This window comes from Symphalangus syndactylus, chromosome 7 (genome assembly GCF_028878055.3).
Source record: "Symphalangus syndactylus isolate Jambi chromosome 7, NHGRI_mSymSyn1-v2.1_pri, whole genome shotgun sequence".
In the NCBI taxonomy this organism is placed as follows: Eukaryota; Metazoa; Chordata; class Mammalia; order Primates; family Hylobatidae; genus Symphalangus; species Symphalangus syndactylus.
In genome coordinates this window covers 20,699-30,806 of record NC_072429.2, presented here as the reverse complement: position 1 = coordinate 30,806, position 10,108 = coordinate 20,699, and the positions used below count along the sequence as shown (strand labels likewise).

Here is a 10,108-nt window from a genome sequence, read left to right as displayed (position 1 = left end):
TTGTTTGTACCTCATAATTTTTCATTTTGTTGAGAAAGCCTAAGGTTAATTGGCAGCATATTTGTAATAGTAGACAGAATAATGTCTGTTTTATAAACATTGACATCCTACATTACATGTATGAACCCTGAAAATCTGAGACAGCTCTCAGATTTTTTAGAAAGTTTATTTTGCCAAGTTTGAGGATGCACGCCCATGATGCCTCCTCAGGAGGTCCTGACAACACGGGCCCAAGGTGATCATGGCACAGCTTGGCTTTATACACTTTAGAGAGACATGAGACATCAATCAATATGTGTAACATGTACATTGGTTCAGTCCAGAAAGGTGAGACAACTTGAAAAGAAGGCCAGACAGGGGGCTTCCAGGTCATAGGTAGGTAAGGGACAAATGGTTTCATTCTTTTGCGTTGCTGATTACCCTCTCCAAATGAGGCAATCAGATATGCATTTATCTTGGTGAGCAGATGGGTGACTTTGGATAGAATGGGAGGTAGATTTGCACTAAGCAGTTCCCAGCTTGACTTTTCCTTTTAGCTTTGTGATTTTGGGTCCCCAAGATTTATTTTCCCTTCACAAAGTCTAACATGTTTTCCTATGAGCATTAATTATTTATTGGGTATTTTATTGCACAAATAAGACATAGATTTTTTAAAAACCATCAACTTCATGCCTAGCTACATAGACATAATTACATAGAAGCTCAACTAAATTTGCAAACATTCCAGAGTTTGGGTTCCCAATAATTCTTTGTGATTCTTTAAAAGGTAAAGTATTTTTTTCCCATAAAACATAGCAACATGAAAATCACCCGTAGAATGTCCTGCCATTTTTGTTTCTCTAGTTTCCTCACTTTCTGCAAAGCCTTGCCGAGGAAATTGACTTTGAATATCATTTTACACTCTTCTGTTTTAGAAAGCATTGTGGTAAAACATTGAATCATTATGGTTGTAAGTTCTGTTCACATTCTTTCTTTCTTTGAATATTTTTTCCCAATGGCCAACATTTGATTCTGTTGTATTATGGCTAAAAGGTAGGCATGGGAACAAAATAAAGACAAGAAGTCTTTGGAATAAGTGATCTCATCACAATGAATCAATTTGCCATTGGAACGTATTTTTACAAAGTCACTGTTTTGAAAATATTTAGCCATGAATTGAAACAGAGTCTGTAAGTTTATTTTTTTTCCTGGTCTAAGGTAATCAGCATTTTAGAGAATGAACCCAGGACACAACCACAGCACAAGAAAAAAATATGATAATGAAGCTTACACATATGTGTTACTACTGTAACAGAAAACATGTAAAGAACATTTGTTTTGATTTATATATCAGTCTGCACTGTTTAATTTTTTGTGTCATAATGCTCTTACTTAAAAAAACAGGATTAGTTAACAATGTCAATTACTAGTAATTCACAACATAAATAATTAAACAAGGAAGCGTTAAAAAATATAACAATGTTTTAAATAAAGTTTTATTTTACATCCTTTTTTTACTTACACAGAAATTGCCAAAAAAAAGCAGAGATTTGCCATGTAGCCGCAACCTAGTTTCCTCTCATTAACATCTTCTATCATTGTGTCTCACATGGCTTATTAATATCTTACATAATTTGTCACAGTTAATGAACCAATACTGATAGGCTACTTTTTTTTAATTTTTTAAATTTTATTTTATTTTATTTTATTTTTTGAGACAGAGTCTTGCTCTATCGTCCAGGCTGGAGTTCAGTGGGGTGATCTCGGCTCACTGCAGGCTCCACCTCCCGGGGTTCACGCCATTCTCCTGCCTCAGCCTCCCACATAGCTGGGACTGCAGGTGCCCGCTACCTCGCCCGGCTAATTTTTTGTATTTTTAGTAGAGACGGGGTTTCACTGTGTTAGCCAGGATGGTCTCGATTTCCTGACCTCGTGATCCACCCGCCTCGGCCTCCCAAAGTGCTGGGATTACAGGCTTGAGCCACCGTGCCCGGCTGATAGGCTATTATTAACTAAAGTTCATATTTCATTTGGACTCCCTTAGTTCTGTCTTACTCTGACCCAGGATCCCATCCAGGACCCCGCATGACATGTAGTCATCACGTAGGCTCTTCCTGGCTGTGACAGTGTGTCAGGCTTTCCATCTCTTGATGACCTTGACAGTACTGAGGAGGACTGGTCAGGAATTTTGTAGAATGTCCCCCTTTGTCACTTCATGTTCTCAAGGTGAACTGTCATCTTTGATGTTCACTTGGATCGTTTGGCAGAGCTACTGTTTGTCAAGTTTCTCCCCTGTGAAGTTATTTTTCCTCCTTGTCAATACTGCATGTGTTCTTTTGGAGCAAGTCACTATGCAGAGCCCACACTTCCGGAGTGAGGAGTTGGCTCCACCTTCTTGATGGCTGAGTGTCTACATCAATTATTTGGAATTCTTTTGCAAAGGAGATTTCTATGCAACTCCATTTGCTTATTCACCTATGTATACAAATACAGACACCTAGATAATTACTTTAAGCTTTAGTTATTATTCAATACTGCAGCATTGTGTTTAACAATTCATTCCTGTGTTGGCCATTGGTAGCTTTTATTATTGGCTCTTATTTTTCTTTGATATATTTTAATTTTTTTTAGTACTTAATTACTTTCTGATACTTCAAGACTATCCTGGCTCCTTTATTTACTGTCCCAGTTCTAGTATCAGACATTTCTTCAAAGAGCCTGATTCCTTTCAGAATGGTAGGAAAACTTACATCTGGCTGCTGAATGAGCACATTGTATCTTGTCCTTCATTAGCAATGCTAGGAATATATGTGTGTATCTAACCTACCTACACACACCTAATTATAAAGTTTTCTGTGTAGAACTGTATGTATGTATATTAAACTAAACATAAGTTTACGTTTGAAGGGGTGGCCTGCCCCTCTGCACTTGTGGGTATATCTCATCAGGTGGGATGAGAGACTGAGAAAAGAAATAAGACACAGAGACAAAGAATAGAGAAAGAAAAGTGGGCCCAGGGGACCGGCACTCAGCATAACAAGGACCTGCACTGGCACCAGTCTCTGGGTTCCCTCAATTTTTATTGATTATTATTTTCATTATCTTGGCAAGAGGAATGCGGTAGGAGAGCAGGGTGATAATAAGAAGAAGGTCAGCAAAAAAACATGTGAGCAAAAGAATCTATGTCATAATTAAGTTCAAGGGGAAGTACTACGCCTGAATGTGCACATAGGCCAGATTTGTTTCTCTCCAATCAAACATCTCAGTGGAGTAAAGAATAACAAGGCAGCTTTGCTGCCAACATGTCTCGCCTCCCGCCATAGGGCCATTTTCCTTCTATCTCAGAATTGAACAATGTACAATCGGGTTTTATAACGAGATATTAAGTTTCTGGGGCAGGCAGGAAAGAGTGGCCTTCCTCCATCTCAACTGCAAGAGGCTTTCCTCTTTTACTAATCCACCTCAGCACAGACCATTTATGGGTGTCGGGCTGGGGGATGGTCAGGTCTTTCTCATCCCATGAGGCCATATTTCAGACTATCACATGGGGAGAAACCTTGGACAATATCCAGCTTTCCAGGGCAGAGGTCCCTGTGGCTAATCACAGTGCATTGTGCCCCTGGTTTATTAAGACTAGAGAATGGCAATGACTTTTACCAAGCATACTGTTTGTAAACATTTTGTTAGCAAGGCACATCCTGCACAGCCCTAGATCCCTTAAACCTTGATTCCATACAACACATGTTTTTGTGAGCTCAAAGTTGGGGCTAAGTGGCTGGGGCAAAGTGACAAATTAACAGCATCTCAGCAAAGCAATTGTTCAAGGTACAGGTCAAAAGGGAATTTCTTCTGTCTTCCCTTTCCACATAGACACAGTAAAGTCTGATCTCTCTTTCCTTTCCCTACATATCCCCCTTTCCTTTTTGACAAAACCGCCATGGTCATCATGGCCCGTTCTCGCTGGTCACTGTCTCTCCGGAGCTGCTGGGTGCACCTGTAGACTAGCAATAGAGAGGACAGACATACAAGGATTAATATAAAATTTGCAATAGTGGAACTTCCAATGGCTTTAACCCAAGTGGCAGGGTTAAGATTTGTGAGGCTATCAACAGCTTTTACCATTGCCTCAGTTTCTGGCACCAGATTTAGCTGGGCTTTTGATGCCTCAAAAATTTGTTCTTTTAATTTTGAAATATCTAAAGTCAGATTATCTTCTCTTCCTTGTAAATGGCATCTAACCATGTCCCAATGATGTTCAGATTCATTATAAGCTCGAGATGTCATACAAAAATCTGGTATATTCCAGTCACACTGTAACTGAAAAAGATATTCCAAGCTCATGAGCCTATCTCCCATCCAAATTACAGTTTGTCTAAGATGATTAATTTCGTTTGCCAATTTTTTATCTATTTGGGTCTGAGAATTCCACAATTTTGAGGAATTCTTTTGCCAATTATTTACATATTCTGCAGTTTGAACAGAGGAGTGTAAAGCAATTCCAGCAGCCACAGCAGTTGCTGTGACTGCAATAAGACCCATAATCACTGCAATCAAAGTAAAAATGAATCTTTTGGATCTAGTTAGAACTCCTTTTAATACCTCTGTTAAAATATAGATGGATGAGGAAGCCTCCCACAGTCGGTACATGGACACAGGGATCCCCATGCCCTCTCTTGCCCTCACTAGCAGAATATGGTGCTGCCAATCCAAAGTTGAATCAATGCAAGTAAACAATCTACAGTTTTCACAGGTTATAGTTTGGGAATCTGGTTTAAGATCTATGTTTCCTACAAATAGCATATAAGGGGGTTTTACACACCACATTTCCATGGATAGGGTGATTCTAACCTTCTATGAACCTGGTCCAGGCTTTCAGTTAAATCACTGTCATAGGCCAGATTAATGGGCCAGATGGATGGGACCTGTGAACACGATTGAGTCTGGCCCATACAATTATGATATAATTGGCCTCGAGGGGCCCAGTCTATAATAGTTCCGAATTCATTGTTTTGTAGTACCACTGCAGTATCAGCCACACATTCTTCCCAAACTAAGACTTCTGGGCTTTTTGATTCTTTGGGGATTTCCTTGGGGCCAGGCTTCCCCTTAGGCCTACATTGTAATGATCTTTGATAAGAAGGGTCCTGTAAATTATTTATCTGTGGCCTGAGTGACATTCCACTTACCATGTGATAAGTAAATCTACTGATGGCACTGACAGTAGGTACTTCTACCAACCAATTTTGGGCTGCAGGCATTAAGCATCCTGGTGCTTTCCCCAGGCAAATAGGAAGATAACGATACCCAATGGAAATGTTTATCATCATTCCTTCTTCTTCAGGTTGGGCAAGGCCACCAATCATCTGTGGTGCCTGGTACCCATGCACTATTATTAACATATACTTCAATAGAATTACCCATCCAAGTGACTGCCTGAATTGAGGGTGGGAAAGGCACATAGGCCCAGTAGGTATAATTAGCTGCAGCTGCTCCTGCAGACATAGGGAGACTTACCACCATTTATACAATCATTAAAGCTGCAAGCAGCATATTCTCTGGAGTTTGTGTTACCCTTGTGTTCTTCAGGCTTTTTTCAGCCAACTGTGTCAGCTTCTTTAGCTGGGCCCAGGACAGCAGCTCTGCTTTCTTTGTGGATGGCAACTTCACCTGTTCTTCTGATATCACCATTTTGTTCACCTGGTGAGTCGATGATGCTCGAGTGAGGGTTTTCCGTCTCCACGGAGGCACTTTTCCTTGCATCTCTGATGGGTGCATTGTAGAACTTCAAATGTCTAGCGGGTATCCAAACAGGAAGCTGATTTTCTCCTGGTGAAACACAAGCAAAACCTCTCCCCCATGTTATCACCTTACCTATTTCCCATGTATTATTTTTGATCTTTTCACCAAATCAGTTTTTCCTCATGTGAGCTGTTCTTTTTACCAGTAAAATGTTGTTCTGTGGAAGTAGTGGTCTGATTTCTATATATGTTTAAAAAATTTAAAGTATAGAGTGCTAGATTAAGTTGTATCTGGGGAGTGTTATACTCCTTACTCTGTTTTTCCTTTTTTTGTTTAACCCATTGAGCTTTGAGTGTTCTATTATTTCTTTCAATTATGGCCTGTCCTTGGGAATTATAAGGGATTCCTGTTGTATGTGTAATTTTCCACTGATTTAAGAATTTTTGAAATGCTTTGCTGGAGTATTCTGGCCCATTATCTGTTTTACTTTTTTCTGGAACTCCCGTGACAGCAAAACAAGATAATAAATGTCTTTTAACATGGGAACTACTTTCTCCTGTCTAGCACGTTGCCCATATGAAATGTGAATAAATATCAACTGTCACATGGACAAATGACAATTTTCCAAATGAAGGTACATGTGTGACATCCATTTGCCCTAATGCATTAGGACATAAACCTCTGGGATTAACTCCTGCCTCCTGAGTGGGCAGGTGTAGGACTTGACACTCAGTACAATGTTGTACAATATTTTTTGCCTGTTTCCATGTGATATCAAAATTATTTTTTAATTCTGTTGCATTTACATGAGTCAGGGCATGAAGTTCTTGTGCTTCCATGAAGGCAGATGATACTAGCAAGTCAGCTTGTTCATTTGCGTTCGTTAAAAGGCCCTGGTAAATTAGTATGTGCTCAAACATGAGTAATATAAAATGGGAAATTTCTTTTTCTTACAGTTTGTTGTAACAAATTAAACAGCTGATTCAACTGATCATCCATACTATATTTGATTAGGGCTGACTGAACATCCTTTGTAGCCTGTACTACATATGCAGAATCTGAAACAATGCTAATAGGCTGATTAAAATCTTGTAACACTGAAATGACAGCAACCAATTCTGCTCTTTGAGCAGAGTGATATTGAGTTTCAATGACTCATTCTTTTGCCCTGGTGTAAGCCACTTTTCCGTTGCTGGAACCATCAGTAAACATGATCAGAGCATTTTCTAGAGGTTTATGTCTGGTAATTTTAGGTAAAATCCAAATAGTCAATTTTAAAAACTGGAAGATTTTTGTTCTTGGGTAATGATTATCAATAATTCCCACAAAATCAGCAAGATCAATCTGCCATGCACCAGAATTAATAAAGGCTTATCTAACCTGTTCGTTGTTTAAAGGAACAGTGATTTTATCTCTGTCACTTCCACACAATTTTACTATTTGTAGTCTTCCCTGACCAATTAATGTAGCCATTTGATCTAAGTACAATGTAAAAGTCTTAACTGTACTGTGAGGAAGGAATGACCACTCCACAAGATCTGTATTTTGAACAATGATGCCTGTTGGAGAATGTGTAGTAGCAAAAATTAAAAGTTGGAGTGGGGCTAAAGGATCTATTCTATTGACTTGTGCTGACTGAATTTTTCTTCAACTAATTCAATTTCTTTAGCTGCCTCTGGAGTTAATGTTCTTTTACTATTAAAGTCTGGGTCCCCTCTCAAGATAGAGAACAAATTTGACATGGCATAAGTAGGGATGCCTAGAGTTGGCTGAATCCAATTAATATCTCCTAGCAATTTTTGAAAGTCATTTAATATTCTTAATGTGTCTTTTCTTATTTCTATTTTTTGTGGTTTAATTTTTCTTTCCTCTACCTGCATTCCCAAATAACGAAAAGGAGTAGAGGTCTGAATCTCATCAGATGCTATTGTTAGGCCTGCGTTTGAAACCTCTGTCTGCAGAAATTTGTAACAGTCAATTAGTCTATTTTTTCTGCAGCACACAAAATATCATCCACATAATGAATAACAGTCTGAAAACTTGTCTCTAACTGGTTGAAGAACTTGAGCTACAAAAGTCTGACAAATAGTTGGACAATTAAGCATTCCCTGAGGTAACAGTTCCCACTGAAATCTGGTGGCTTGTTCTTTATTATTTATGGCTGGTATAGTAAAAGCAAATTTTTCAAAATCCTGTTTTGCCAGAGGAATGGTAAAAAAGCAATCCTTCAGATTAACTGTAATTAAAGGGGATCATGGCTTGAGAAGGCAACCCGAGTTGGAGAGACCCCATAGGTTGAATTACCGCATTAACCGCTCTTAGGTCAGTTAGCATGCGCCATCTGCCTGATATTTTCTGAATTACAAACACAGAAGAATTCTAAAGACAGAAAGTGGGTGAAACATGTCCTTTTTAAAATAGCTTTTTAACTATTTTGTGTAGCACCCCGAACTTTTCCTTAGGGAGCGGCCACTGTTTGACCTATACAGGAAGCTGCAGGGCAAGTCTGAATTCCTCCTTCACCGTAGTGAACTGTAGGTTGGACAATAATGTGTGCCTGGAGCCAAGTCGCAGCGAGCCTAGTTTCACGCTACCTCCCCCAGCACTCACTCGGCTGAGGAGGAGGTGGCCATCGTGGTTTTAGCCCCAATGGCCCCAATGGTTCTGGACTTTTTCCTTTTAATTTTAATGTTTCAGGATATATTACCTCCTGTAATTGATTGTAGTCAACATTTTGCATTGACCGAGCCATTACCGGCTCTGCTACCTATTTACAATGTGAACTTTCCATTCCTTTCCTGGATTTTTCCCCGCCTCTTCTTCACAATCTATTACACAGCTTTCAGGGGCATCAAAGACTGAAACGCTATCTTCTTCTATTTGAAACGGTTCTAAAGTTGCTTTAACAATGGCCCAATCATTCCATATTGTAAGTGGGATGATTTTACCTTCCCTATTTGCTTGTTTTAATTCTTTGCCAATTTTTTCCCAATCTTTTACATCTAAAGTTCCTTGTTCTGGAAACCATGGGCAGAATCGTTCTATTGTTTGGAATAGTGTAATTAGATTTTCTGTAGAAGCTTTAATTCCCCCTTTTCTTAAGAGAATTTTAATGAAGCTGAGATAAGAGACATATTTACTTTCAGTTTGCCCCATTGTTACCCTGGGTTCCTCTGAGCGCACAAGTTTACCGCAAGGCTGACGGTGGATGCACTCAGGAATCTCTCATCCACTGTCCTCAATGCTCACATTCTTAGCATACCTTCACCCTAGACAAAGGCACCCACATTGGGTGGCAGATGAAGTGGTGGCCTGCTCCTCCACACCTGTGGGTATATCTCATCAGGTGGGATGAGAGACTGAGAAAAAAATAAGATACAAAGTATGGAGAAAGAAAAGTGGGCCCAGGGGACCGGTGCTCAGCATGCCAAGGACCTGCACCTGCACCAGTCTCTGAGTTCCCTCAGTTTTTATTATTTTCATTATCTTAGCGAGAGGAATGCGGTAGGAGAGCAGGGTGATAATAAGGAGGTCAGCAAAAAAACATGTGAGCAAAAGAATCTATGTCATAATTAAGTTCAAGGGGAAGTACTATGCCTGGATGTGCACGTAGGCCAGATTTGTGTTTCTCTCCACCCAAACATCTCAGTGGAGTAAAGAATAACAAGGCAGCATTGCTGCCAACATGTCTTGCCTCCCGCCATAGGGAGGTTTTCCTCCTATCTCAGAATTGAACAAATGTACAATCGGGTTTTATACTGAGACATTCAGTTCCCAGGGACAGGCAGGAGACAGTGGCCTTCCTCCATCTCAACTGCAAGAGGCTTTCCTCTTTTACTAATCCACCTCTGCACAGACCCTTTATGGGTGTCGGGCTGGGGGATGGTCAGGTCTTTCTCATCCCATGAGGCCATATTTCAGACTATCACATGGGGAGAAACCTTGGACAATATCCAGCTTTCCAGGGCAGAGGTCCTTGTGGCTTTTCGCAGTGCATTATGCCCCTGGTTTATTAAGACTAGAGAATGGCAATGACTTTTACCAAGTATACTGCTTGTAAACATTTTGTTAGCAAGGCACATCCTGCACAGCCCTAGATCCCTTAAACCGTGATTCCATACAACACATGTTTTTGTGAGCTCAAAGTTGGGGCTAAGTGGCTGGGGCAAAGTGACAAATTAACAGCATCTCAGCAAAGCAATTGTTCAAGGTACAGGTCAAAATGGAATTTCTTCTGTCTTCCCTTTCTACATAGACACAGTAAAGTCTGATCTCTCTTTCTTTTCCTACAACGTTGATGCCTCCACCTCTGATCTACTATCACATGAACCATTCTAGCCTTCTCGCCTTGCTAATTTGTAACCTCCCACTTCACCAGTTAGAGGCCTGA

At 40.0% G+C, this 10,108-nt stretch overlaps 1 pseudogene; it reads right to left on the bottom strand.

Moving 5' to 3' along the window:
- Positions 1–3,051: 3,051 nt before the first annotated feature.
- Positions 3,052–9,782, bottom strand: LOC134737184 (uncharacterized; annotated as a pseudogene).
- Between the last annotated feature and the right edge of the window lie 326 nt (positions 9,783–10,108).